Source organism: Solea solea, chromosome 12, assembly GCF_958295425.1.
Source record: "Solea solea chromosome 12, fSolSol10.1, whole genome shotgun sequence".
In the NCBI taxonomy this organism is placed as follows: Eukaryota; Metazoa; Chordata; class Actinopteri; order Pleuronectiformes; family Soleidae; genus Solea; species Solea solea.
The window spans coordinates 17,259,000-17,272,828 of NC_081145.1; the positions used below are offsets into that span (position 1 = coordinate 17,259,000).

At 41.3% G+C, this 13,829-nt stretch overlaps 1 protein-coding gene across 2 annotated transcripts in view; it reads left to right on the plus strand.

Annotated features, from left to right (window-relative positions):
• LOC131470602 (potassium voltage-gated channel subfamily D member 2-like) overlaps positions 1-13,829 on the plus strand; it is a 34,957-nt gene that overhangs the window by 12,945 nt on the left and 8,183 nt on the right. The window lies entirely within an intron of this gene.

A 13,829-nucleotide genomic window follows, 5' to 3' on the forward strand; every position in this document is an offset into this window, starting at 1 on the left:
TCAGTTACAAGCAATCTGTAAAGATAACTGCCAAATGCTCATGTAGTCACATATTTATTGATGCTGAACACAAACACAGTCCAAAGGGGCCTTCATGTAACTGCCAGTATGTAAAAATTGAAAAGAGAAAAAAAAAAAGGTTTTTGTTTCTCTATGCAGCAGAAAGGAAGTCAAAATGTGATAAAAAATTTCAGTCACATTTCACAGCTTCATGCGGTTGAATTACCACAAACTGGTTTTAAAGAATTGCCACTGTGGGGAAACGGTAATAATGCTTTTATTGTACCCTCCCACTGTAAATTCAGAGTTGTCACATGACAGATGGAAGGCAGCACATGCCAGTGTCTGTCTATTGCCTGTATCTCAGTATAATTTATTATCCTACAGAGCAGTAGCCTGCGGAGACTTTTACACATAGGCAAGCAGTGCGGCAAAACCCACCCCATCTCATCGAAACACAATCTCAGTGTGCAATTCAGCTGTTTACTACATCGACCACAGTGAAACCTAGCATTTGATGGGTTTGTGTGCTGGAAAGTCTTTTCCTCTCTCCTTCATTTTGCTGCACCCTAGTTGGACATCTCCAGTTTTCTGCCCCCCATCCTTGGCAGAAGAATCCTTTGTTTGAACTGACAATACACATATCAAATGTGCGGCATAGAGGGAAAAAAAAATCACCTGTGGTTGTGTTCAAAATATTTTCCACTAACGGACAATGGCACACTCTAATGGCAATGTAGAGCCCTCTGCAAATATCACATTAAACCTCTCAAACTTCTATCACAGAGAACCACCTGATGAATGATAACAATAACTCAAAACAGAATTAAAGGCATGGTTATTGTAAGAGGAATTTCCATTAAACCAGGTTATCTTATAATTGTGAGTAGTGTCACTGACAGTGGTGTTTCTGAAAAAGGGAGGTTGTTCTTCCACTCTGCGGTTTCTTTGGCAGCAGTAGTAAGTGAATGAGTGCATTACACTATAAATTATCATCCTGGTGTCAGAGCTACATTCGACAGCAGTTGTTGATGGTGGATCACATTACGTGATAGCAGTTCTTTAGATCACAACATTACAAGAACACATTTGCAGACCAGGACGTCTGTTTTTATTGACTATATTGTAATCATACCACTACAGAATCAAATAGAGCAAAAATAATAGTATAGTATTTTTCTAGTTTCCGGCTAATGTATTTTGTATTTCCAGCAAGAGTATTCACATAGTGGTGCAGGGTTTTTCAAAACCTCTTAATGGTGTTGAAGGTGCATCTGATTGTGCATCTGATTTTGCATCTGTCAAGTTAGGGCATGGCCTTGTATGTTTGGCTTTGGAGAGGTGCAGTCAATGTGACACTTTGAACTGCATTAAGGTGCTGTATGTCTTGAGGGTATGGAAGAAGAATGGACTGTCAAAAAAGCCATGCCTCATTGATCATGTGACAGCACAATCCATAGATAATTTTTTCAATTGTTCTTGAATATGAGATATAGATGTATTATATAGCCATGATCTGAATATAAATCATATACTGATTAAAATATTGACCTTTAACCAGAAATACAGGCTAATGGGGGGTAGGGGATAGTTGGGAAATTAGCATTTTTCTAAATGTTGCAAATCTTTTATTAGTACAAGAACAAATTAGTTAATCTGAATTTTCGGGGGCTTTAAAGCTGACAAACGTTTTGAAAATGGTTGGGAAAGATATGAATATGGGTGATGGTGAAAGTCAAGTTAAATTTCTGTTATTATTATTTTGTAAAAAAAAAAAAAAAAAAAAAAAAATCTGAAAAAGATTTTTTGTCCATGAATGTCTCATATGATTTCATCTGATTCAAAACCCTTTAAATCCCCCAATTGGGGAACCTAGAGAGGCTCTGGGTAAAAATATTCTGGAACACTAAAACATGAAAGAATATGGTGATGTTGCACATCAAATTAAACAGCAGACCACAAGACTGTACAAACCTATTTTAAATGTGACAAACACAGCTCAAATAACAACTACATGAATTACAACATATCAAACTCCGAAAGGCACTACTGTGTCAACCCACTCGCCACATTTCTGGATCTAACGCTACGACACATATTCCAGAACACACCCCATACAGCTCGAATGAACGCAGAGTCTCCGCGGATTCTGAAGATATACGTCAAAGCACTCTCCACCAAAGCACCACAGAGATAAAAGCCAAAGAATAAAGACAACAGAAATCTCTTCGCCAAACGACTGCTGTAAAATTGCTCTTACCTTTGATGTTTGGACGTCAAAAAAGTTGATATTACAGCGAAAACAACGCTGGTCAGACGGACTTCCTGTGTTACACTCAAATAATTCCGGGCGTCTGAACGGACATTAGGACCCTGGGGAAAACATTCCATGCAGCAGCTTTTCACCGTTGCACTGGGATACAGCTCAGTCCTGACACCTTGTGTTCGTTTTTGGAATGGAAAATATATAGAAGTCTAATGGAACTTTGAAACAAAGCCATAAACTGTTTTATTGAACATTAATAGTAGGATAAAAGTAGTTTTATACATGAGGAAATACAAATGTGCTAAATGAGACCCTGTCTGTACATTCTGTACTAAAACCTCTCTAATTTTGTTTCGCTTCACTTTATCAAAGTCAACCTTTGCAGAGATGATGTTCACATATTGTGTACTATGGTTTGATAGAATTTTAGAGCTGCAGCTGCATCATTCCAAAGAGATACTCATCCTGAAAGTGATTTTTTTTTTTTTTTAGGCAAGCCTGTATTTCTTTTTCATTTTTATTTTTGTTGTGTACCATCTTCATTTTACTCTTCACCAGTAACCCATGTGCTGATATTTACATATCTTAACAGAACTCACAAACATTCCATTTACTATGACACCCAAAGTATTCAAGTAGACCTTGTGGTTGCAGCTGTATACTCATTTCATTATGAGTATGCAATTTTCAAGCAGACACCTACAAAATAGGCTTTGGGCTTATTATTATTAACAAACAAAAAAAAAGAGTAAAAGATACATCTTAATAAAGATAATGACAAATATGCCATCCTTTACTTTAAATGCAGATAAACTGCAGTAGAATATGGATATTATTTTAACCCCTAACTGATTAATTCAACCAAAGGCTTAGAAGGCAAGTTGGGTCATTATTTGGTATTTTTGCTGAATGGAAACATTTCTTTAAGAAATTCTTCCAGATCTCTCCACTTCAAATATAGCTGACAGGGTTGTTGATGTATAATAATAAATCATCTGTTTCGGGTTTGGCTGCAACTGCGTCTGATATCTTGTATTTTGTTATTGTACTCAAGACTTAAGGGGCTCCATCTCACACCCAGTGTAAAGCGACACAGGTGCACCTGACTTTTAAAAGGGATGACAAGCGGAATTCTGGCTAAATTGATGTTCCACCCAAAACACACCTATGAATAATTCAGACACTAAAGACGACCCTTTTGTACCTTGTGCGTCACTTTGTGCTGAGGTTACACACCGTCTAAATATCAGATTTAGATCGGAGTTGCACATGCCCTAAAGCACTTGCAACATTAAGTTAACACCATGCACTATAGATTATTTAAATAGGGCTGAGAATATGGCTCTATCCTCGCATGGAGCAAAAATTATGGATGTACTGGTGTCTTCTTCCTGCTTGGTCCCTCAGTGAAGAGTTATAAATAATGAGAGGAAGTAACTGGTATGAACCGAGGTACGTAGATTAGTGGGAATAAACTTGATTAGTTAAATGAAATTACGGCCAAATTCAAACCCATTAAGTTTGTGGAGAAGATTATCCCACTTGATTTAACAAATTAAGTTCAGTGTGAAACAATTTGAAACACGTCTATCCACTTGCCATTTGTAATACTATAAGGAGAATTGTGTCAAGGTGCCATGAAATGATTTCAAGAACACTTGACTATCACATATAGTTATATGTCCCTATGAAAAGAAAACCAAGTGGGTCCTTATTTTTCTTGAGCAGAAGCATAATTGTTGCCTGGCAGAGTCTGAGTGGAAGAATAGTATTTATTTGACCGTTTGAGTTTTTAGTTTAATCCTTTCAGATTCAATTGTGAAACCGAAGAAAATATCAATTTGGTTCTGTTAAGGTGTCAAATGATTAATATCATTATTATTGTTAAAACTGTACTGCTCATATAATCAGAGCAGTGAGGTGAGATTGTTCGAGATTTGTTTTTAAAATCTACTGTAGGATTGAAGGGTTCAATTTAAAGCTCTGTATCCTCACTTTTACTTTACTGAATAACGTTTACTTGTAGCATTTTGTTTCTTACATAACTGACTCTCGTTATTAAGTATACTCAGTGTTGGTGCATTCCAAAGGTATTCCTTCAGGTAGCGAATACACATTTCAGGGGGTAAATTGGGCCAAAAACTAGATCACAACAGATTTGCATATTTGAGTCTCCATTCAGACCTGGTATTAACAACCATTCTCGGTGATCCCATCATATGCAGATCGCTCTTATTGACTGTCGTGAATGCTTCAAATCGGATGAGATCACAACAAAACACATTCAGAGGTGGTTTGAGGATGCATGTACCCACATTCCTCAGCTGCATCCACAGGAAGCATGAGCTCCTCAGCTTAATACTCATCAGCACCCATACATACATGAATTTATTTTTAGCCACTACCACAATATTAACACTGCACACGACATGATTTCATTTTCTATTAGTAAAAAAAAAATAATTTTTAATGTTATAGCAGTGCGAGTAGAGCTCTGTGTCTCCTGAGCTTCTCTTGTGTATTTTTTTCTGTCACTGTCACACCGACAGTGGACACACCGGTACAATAGAAAGGTGTTAACAAAAAAAGACGTGATGTCAGTGTGTATTTGAAGGGAAGTGAAGCCTGATCTCAAACATTTTGCTGCCAGATGTGAACCCTAACCCAGGTGTGAACCCCATACTTATCTGTGACTGGATCACTGAGGATAGACGTTAATATCAGGTCAGAAAAGAGGACTTAGTTGAAAGCAAAAAAAAAGAGGAATAAATGAGAAATTTTAATCCTATTGTGTCGTTGCCATATGATACTGTATTTGATGGATTTCTTTGACTAGACTGGATAGATGATTGCTGTTGTAGACTGATATGTTTGTCTAGATGTCATTGAAGTGTGGATTCACATCCCCCCTCAGGGATTTCTCTCTGCAGGTAGTGCAGCGTACACAGTAGTATTTCAGGGATTTTCTTTCAAGGTATTAGCGGAAAACCGTAAACAGCTGATTATTATTGGAATTTTTTCCCTTTAGGTAGTCGCCTTTAATCCCCGTGGAAGAGCTTACGAGCAATATTTCTGGCTTCCATGGTGCTGTCTTTACATAATGGCCACAGACAAATGGAGTGTGTCCTGCTTTTACTGAGCAACACGTTCTGGCTAGGAGGCAAACAAAAGCTGGCGGGTTGAGCGGATAAGAACAGTTAGCATTAATAAAGCCAGACAATGCAATCAATTTCGGCTGCAGCTCCGGTCTCATTTACTTGCACGGAAGAACCCGCTGTCACACGTGAGGAAACACACACATGACACACACACACACACACACACACACACAGCAGTTACATTCCTGATCTAACTGCTGGTCACAGATGTGTCGATGTTCAGGTCATTGTTGTCCTCTGGAGGTCTCAAGGGAGTCGTGCCCAAGACGAGTCCACCAACTGCCTCTCTAATGTCACATTCAACTCCCGCCAAAGGTGAAGTCGTCCCAATTGGATTTAGAAATCAATTTTGTTTGTGGACTTTGTCGCATTTTCCTCCCGCTGAACTCTTCCCCCTGATTTTGTTTACACATGTTGGCGACAGAGAACAAGCCGCACTGCATCCCGGGCTCTCACCATTTTCCTATGAAATGGCAGCCATCAAAGTTAATGGGCCGTAATCATTACGGCAAACACATTGTCCCTGTGCAATCTCGCAACTCCGTTTCAGTAGGACGTAAAGAGTGACAAGCTTGAGGAACACAATCTCCCCTATCGTTAACATCTCTCAGTAAGAGTTGGAGGAAGCTCTACTATTGACTGCATGTGACAATAATTATGCTACTGTGTTTCAGGCACACGCCAACAACATCATCTTCATATAATTCTAATTCTAAAGCACCGCAGCTGCCAAATCTGCCGTGCCTTAGACAGATTACTCTTCCGAGCAGACAATCATGCCAGGTTTATATCACAGAGTTCAGCGCATACTGTATATCTTCTTATCTCACTTATCTCCTCCACGCTATGTGCCGCTGGACGTCTGATTACGCACTACATCACACACACACACACACACACACACACACAAACAGAGAGGGGGAGACAGAGATAGAGACAGAAACGGAGAGGGCCGTGTGCCAAGCAGGCTGTCCCTGATGTATCTCTGTGTTTGACAGGATGTTTTAGCCACAGCGTCCCCAGAAGTGTGTAGGCATTAACAGATGGAAAAGTCCAATTAGAAAGCATGTAAATGAGCGGTAGATATGAGAGATAAATGGTCCAACTATCGTTCTCTTCCCCCAGGACAGGCAGCGAGTCCTAGAGTACAGGGACAAAACCAATACCCGTTCTGTTTATGAGGGGGAAACATAAGCAGTGATAAATGAAGGCGAAAAAAAAAACCCATACAGAAACAAAGCCACTGATTTGATTTCTTAACATAACACAATCAAAGAAGAAGAAGAAGGTGCTGAATTTGATGCAGCTTGCTCGCACACCACATGTACAGTATGTATAAATATCTCCTCCCGTTGTCTGATTCTTCAAGGGCAGATATCCCACAAAGCAAGTGCCTCGCCATCAGCCAGGACCAAAAAAAAAAGAAAAAAGGAGTAGAAATGAGAAAGCGCTTAAATATAACAGCCCCCTGGGATAGTGGGAGGGAGAGAGGGTGTGCTGTAGTGTGATTAAAATGAATAACCTTCATTCAGCCACAACTGTTAACACTACATTTGAATGTGCTCTCTGTGGTGGAGCCGGAGTCTTCTGAGTGTCCACACCATTTTTCATCAGGTGGCTCGTCCTCTTCAGTGACAAATGTATAAATAGTGGGAGTTATGTCATTAAGAGCACATACTTTGTCCCGCACGCCTGTGGTCAGTTCAATTCAGGCTTCAGAGGCCCCCTGCTGAGAAAGCAGACACAGCAATAAACCTGGTACCGGCTGACAGATTGTGTGGATGCGAGACCAGTTTTCATCGGTAAAACGGCTCTTTGGTCGTTCCACCAATGGCCCTGAGTTATTATTTCTTGTGTCCTTTTTTTTTTTTTCTTTTTTTTTTTGATTTGACAGGAGAAGTCTCATGGAGTGGAATGGAAAAAAGTAATGATGTCCCAGTGCGCATGCAGTAGTGTGGTGCAGATGGGGAAATGGTGGATGTGGATGCGGCTGCAGCAGCAGCAGCAGCAGCAGCAGCAGCTCTACTCTGCCCCCGGGGCCAGTCAGCAGCTGTTCTGAGAGATGCAGCTCTTCTCAATACTTCCCACAGGTTCTCGTTGGTTCCCGGTACTCAGTGACTCACTGACTCCCTGTTATCTGGGCTCACTCCTGTCACCAGTCTGGCTGCTGTCCAAACTCTCTGAGAGAGCGCTGAGTACATTTTTATGCTTCACCACTCTTTTCTGTTTCATCCTAACCTCCACTTTTCCCTCCACTTTCACCATCAGATTTCAGAGTAGTTCTTTGAACTTCGATTTTTTTTTTTAATTTTTTTTTTTTTTTTAAGCAGCAGGAATTTGTACCTGAACGTTGTGTCAAAGTCAAACTGGAATTTTAAATACTTCTATCTGTAGTAGGGCAAACCACTTCTATATATATAAAAGTACAGTATCTTCCTGCAAAGCTGCGAATGTGCAGCTTTGTATTCACAAGACGCAAACAGGAAAACAAAGGGTTGCAGCTGTTGTGTGTAAAAAGCTGATGTAGACAATTTAAAGTTACAACTCAAACAGAATTTAGAAGTTTTCTGGTGTTGTGCTGGAGGAAAATCAATCTTTTACCCCCAAGCGGAATTATCCTGCGACTTTTTCTTTCTTCCAATTTTCAGATATGCATTTGCTCGTAATGGGGATTACTCTGTCACTTTGCTTTTTTAAAATCCTCTTTATGTAACGTTAATCTTTCCAGACTGCAGATTTTTCTTTTTTTTTGCCCATACAATTAATCAGTAAATCATGCAAATGTGTTTTTGACCTTGGGAACGGAACATTGATAAAACATTCCTTATATCAGGTCCACTTACTAGCTCTTTAGGCTCTTTTATTGCGATCAAAGCCTTTGTCAGGAGTTTGCTCGGCTGTCATGAAGATTAATCTACCGTCATGTGAGCTCAGTGCTTATGATATTAAAACATTTGACAATCATTTTCAATGATGGAATTAGCTAATCTTTGGAGTTTGGTCGAGACAACGTCTTCCCTTCAGGTCTGGGAATGATGATGGACATTTTAAATTACTTTTTGAAATGTACACTTGCAGGGCGGCTTCAGTTTAACATTGCATTTTCATACAAAATATTTTCATAAAAGCATTATATCGCTCTTTATGTGTGTAATTTTATTTAAAATATGTACATACAGGCCTGAATGGATAATGAATACAACTTTGTGTATGGGGAAATACTACCAAGACTACACTGTCATTAAAAAGCAGATTTTTGGATACTGCCGCCGATGAATGCACACACTGCAAACTCTGAGTTAAGGGGCCAGTTGGTGAAGCGAGCTGATATCCAGCGGCTGCTCTGTGTGGAATCGCACATCAAAGTTAATCTTGCACCGTCTGCTCCGGCGCCGCAGAGCACTAATCTGCTGTCAGTGTGATGAGGTTCCTGGACCAGTTCCCTCTCCAACATACAGGCAAAAATCCACAGGACCTTTCACGTTCTTTACCCCTCTTTCTCACCTGACCACACATCGACTCTCAGGGGTCCCTTTGAAATCTCATCTGGTCAATACCAGTCAACCTTTAGCATTATTTCGAATGTACAGTAAAGGGCCACTTTGATGTGTTGTCCTTGTGAGTATCATCCTGCGTTTTATATGTTTCATAGACTACAATCAGTTTTAAAATGAGCAGCTCAGCTCAGATCATTTTAAAACTGATTGTAGATCATCTCACCTCTCTACCTGGTGCGCTGCATCACACATGAACACACACACGTTTGCACAGCTATTCTTCTCACCTGTTCTTCTTTCTCTCTAAACGTCTTCAGTACAGAATATTCTTTATTTAACTGACAATTACCTTTTTTTTTTCTTTTTTTAAAAAGTGGTGCACTTGTACTGTGCAGCTATGCTATGTTGTCAAATAAAAGTCAAGACTCAACAAGCTTATCAGGACATCCCTAACAGCTACTACGACAACAGCTCTAACACCCCAATCAGCCAGACCTTAGACCTTCACATGCCAGAAGAGAGGTGACTCGATTGCTTGATCTAAGCATTTGGCGTTCAAGAAAATAATCCCACCACGCTCTCGCCCCGTGTGCAGATGAACCAATTATGAATAAGTTCATTACCATAATCGCTTGAGTGTGTGATGGTTTCATTTTGTTATCAACTTTCCTCATAATCCATGACTGTGGCAGCCGTTCGCACTTCCAAAGCCTCTTTCATGTTCCTTTTGCCCTTCTAATTCAGAGCCACGTAGCAGTGTAATTGCATTATCAAACTATTGTACCGACATTGTGGGACTATATTTTTAGCCGCTGGCTTTTTTAACTAATGTGCGGAGGACGGGCAGCAATCAAAGCGGGTGTCAAGTTAGACTTTAAACAGTGTTTGAGTCATTTACGCCGTGGCGGACTGAAGACCTCCCACTGACACGCGCAAATGACTGTTCTTACATTTGAGTGTTTTGTGGGATGGCATGCTATTTTATAGGTCCATGTGTATACTTAAGTGTCAGGGAATTTACAGAACAGTACAGTACAGCCAATTGTCTGGCAATTAAAGGAAATTGCCACAAGGCGCTGGTCGTAATCATGACGACGAGGAGCTCAAGCCGAGGTGACTTGGCATATAAGAGCAGTGGAAACGGAGTACTGTTTCGCATAGGACAGCAGTTGTTTCTCAAGAGTCAGCAGGTGTAGACTGAGGGGAGTGTAGAGGAGGAGAAGAAAAGAGAAATGTCAAGCTGGGCTGCGCTAGCACTGCATGATAATAGAAAAGGAGGAGTAAAAGAATGAAGCGTTTCATCTCCAACTCGGTCAGAGGCAGCAAGTCAAGGCGGCGGGAAGGATGAGTCAAAGTCAGCAATGGAAGAGCAATTGAGAGGAAAAGCTTTTTATCGTCCTTTACTCTTAAGAAGATCTCCCAAATGAGAGGGCATGCATGATGATGTCAAAGCCGTGGTGATAACTAGCTGCCTGCTTTTGCAGGGTGAGGGTTAAGCTGGGATTTAGAAGGCGACTGGGATACGTGTCTGATATGCCAGTGAGAGAGAGCTGGAGGTGCGTTTGCCGGAGCCATACATGTGGCGCTATTCTATATGGTTCAACTGTATCTGCATAGCTAAATGAGGGTAATTGCACCGTCCTTTCCTTTAATGGTTGTGTGTAGCTCTAGAGATTCAGTGAACGTTCAGCTGGAGGATCAAAGGCACACTGACACTGTTGCACTGCAAAGTCTCAGTGTACAACGCATTCACAGTGACTGGCGTTGTGCCATGCATCCACTGTCTGTTTTTTTTTTTAGAACTTCACCTTTCGCTCTCCCCGTTGCCTTTCAACAAATCTGCAGAGATTAGATCTCAGTTGGATTGTGGGAAGCATAAAAAGTGATCTCTCACATCCGCCCCACACTCCATCTAACTGCGTTTCAACACGCAGTCAGCACAATGCAGTCTGGTTTTCCCCCCCCCCAGAGTTGGTGATGTTCACCTATCTCAAAGTTGTCCTTCCCTGAAGCTATTGTTCGCAGTCCCTCACACTGAAGCTCTCTGTGTTTCCTGCCACACGCATTACACCAGGCAGTGCGGTCCGCTGACTGCCTCCTATCTCTGCTTTCCAATCTCCCCATTATGTTGTGTAGTTCTGCCAGGCTTTCCTCCTCTCCCTTATCACCTGCAGTGAAAGTCGAGCGGGCTAATCCCGGCGCCTCTGGGAATCCCTCATCTATAATGATGTATATCTGAGGGATAGCATCGGAGCAGAGTCCTATCAGCCCACACACTCATAATCCCATCAGTCTTTGGTGTCCAAACCTGGGAGAAGCAGCATTTTGGGTGTTGCGCTCCCAGGCCAACAGACAGTGAAGCAGTGCACAACATCAGGAATGATACGTGGTGTTTAGGGATCGTGTTGGAGATCATGTTCATTTATTGTATTTCCGATTCTGAAGGCTGCTGGTATGTATATCCCAGAGGGTTGCAGTGCAGCAGTACACATACCATAGTCCTGCCACTGCATTGAAAAATTCTTGCAGGGGTGTGAGCCGCCAGTGAAGCCGTCTGTCTCTCTGGCATGAAAAGAAAATGCATTTTGCTCTTTTCCACAGTCTGTTCACAGTCAAGTGTATGTGGACCAGATAATGTTTTACCTTGTTCAACCGACCGTCACTCGTCCCTTCTTGATCTTTAAATGCAGCAATCTCTGTTTGCTGCATTCGTGTTGTGCGGATTCACAAAGCCCAGTGGCACAGAAAAGAGTGATCATATATGGCCTTCTTGTTTTTATGAACTAAATCTTTTATGGGGGGCTCTTAATATGACACAACCACCCTCAAGACCTCTCCTGCAGTACTCTATAAATCTTGTGGTCTTCACTCCAGGAAATTTATCTCTTCTTGTCACTCATATTAGTATGCCTCTATGACATGCAGGCAGTATAATCCATTTTCTTGAGATTTTAAATTCATAGTCGTATGGGCATGATTGAGTTCAAGAGGAAAATTACATTTTTGTGGTACATCTATTATTTAACTGTCAGCAAGGATGAATACTGTGTTCTTTCAGCCTCGTGGAGAAGGTACAGAGGACCGTATTGTCGAGGAGCATTGCTCCATTTGCTCCTTGTCAGGGCTTGTAAAAAAACGGAGCCTTTCTCTCGGTTGGTCAGTGTAAGGCTTCATTGCTTATATGTCAAACCTAGATAGGATTTCAATGCTGTGTCCACTCTGACGATCTTTGATCCTCTGCGAGAGCTTTACATTTCCACATCAGACCCGACCCTGAGGTGTCACAGATCCTGAAATAGAGTCAGAAACCTCTCAACCTTTCCACCGTCCCGGTGTCCCTGCACATGTAATGCCTAATTTACAGTTTTTGGTCTCCCAAGGGACCACGTGGCTAGCACTGTTGCCTCATAGCAAGAAGGTTGCCGGTTCATGTCCTGGTCTGGGACTTTCTGTGTGGAATTTGCATTGTATGCGTGGGTTTCCAGTCTCCAGTTTCCTCCCACATGTCCGAAAAGATGTATAGGTTAATTAAACCCTCTGAATTGCCCATAGATGCAAGTGAGTGGTTGTTCGTCTCTATATGCTGGCCCTGCGATAGACTGGCGACCTGCCCAGGGTGCGTGTCACCTGAGATTGGCACCAGCAGCCGAAGGATAAAGTGGTAAACGAATGGTCTCACAGGTTTGAAGGGATCGTCTAAGCTGAAGAAGCCATTGAACAGTGAAACTGAACTAGTGATTACCCTGAGGAAGCTCTGATGGGGAGCTTTGTGCTTGGTGAAGGTCAAACAGAAACCATACTTTCACAGAATTTGAAATTGAACAAAGTCATCTTTTTTTTAAAAAAACTATAAAAAAATGTTTTTCTGTGTGACATTGAAAACAGGGTTGACCTTGACGTGCTTTTTCAATGAATGTCTTGTTTCAGTATCTTAATGAGCATCTCGTTGTTACGTTTGCTGCGACTCAGTTGGATGTCATTGAGTCTCATGTCGATTTCTCCCGCTCACGGATAATAAGACAAAAAGCAGAATGGGATGTGAAGTTAAACCAGTCTCATGGAACAAGGTGAGACTGAAAAGTATTTAAGTATTCCAGATTATGCGATTGTAGGCCCATCAGTTAATTATGCCCATGCAACAGTGTGCCCAATTCATCTCGATTCGAATCAGCCGATGAGTCAAAATGCTTAATTTATTAATCGAGTTAGTTTCATTCCATTGCGTCTCATGAAAGAATTAAAAGTAAATCAAAGGTTACTTTGATGAAAGGGAGTTTTAATATCCTTTTCACGATGCATTTAGAGGAAGGGCACCTTGCAGCCTGACAGCTTCAGTACCTTTATCACAGGACTTTTCTTCATATGAACACCTTGACCTTGATCACTCATGTCAGTGGAATTGAACACTGTGAGAACATTCGAGCATCATCGTCTTTGTGCTTTTGTTCATGCACTTTGTTGGCGGCTCAGCTGCAGCAGAGCAGGCTAAGTTCAGGGTAAAGCCAGGGAGAGAACGCTTGAGGTGCCCATGACAGCAGGTGCCAGGGGATGATTGGATTTTACCAATGTGGACAAAGCCCGCTCTGTTGAAAGATCTGCCACAATCCTTGGATTCTAATTGTCAGCATGTCTAATGTGTTGGTGACAATCTCATCGGCCATGGGAGTTGTGAGAAAGTGAGCTGGCTGCACATCTGGACTTACTTAAAACCTTCGAGATTTAATCCGAAACTTCAGCCTGTTATCTTTGTAGAGTGCTTCGTCCATGAGTGTTGTCTCTCGTCAACTTTCAAACACTTAAGCATGATTTCCCAGGTCACCATGAAAGATTAGATTTGTAAGATGTTTGCTCATTTAATCTGAAAAAAGATTTCATTTAGTGTTGATTTTAGAAAAAAACAAAAAAAGA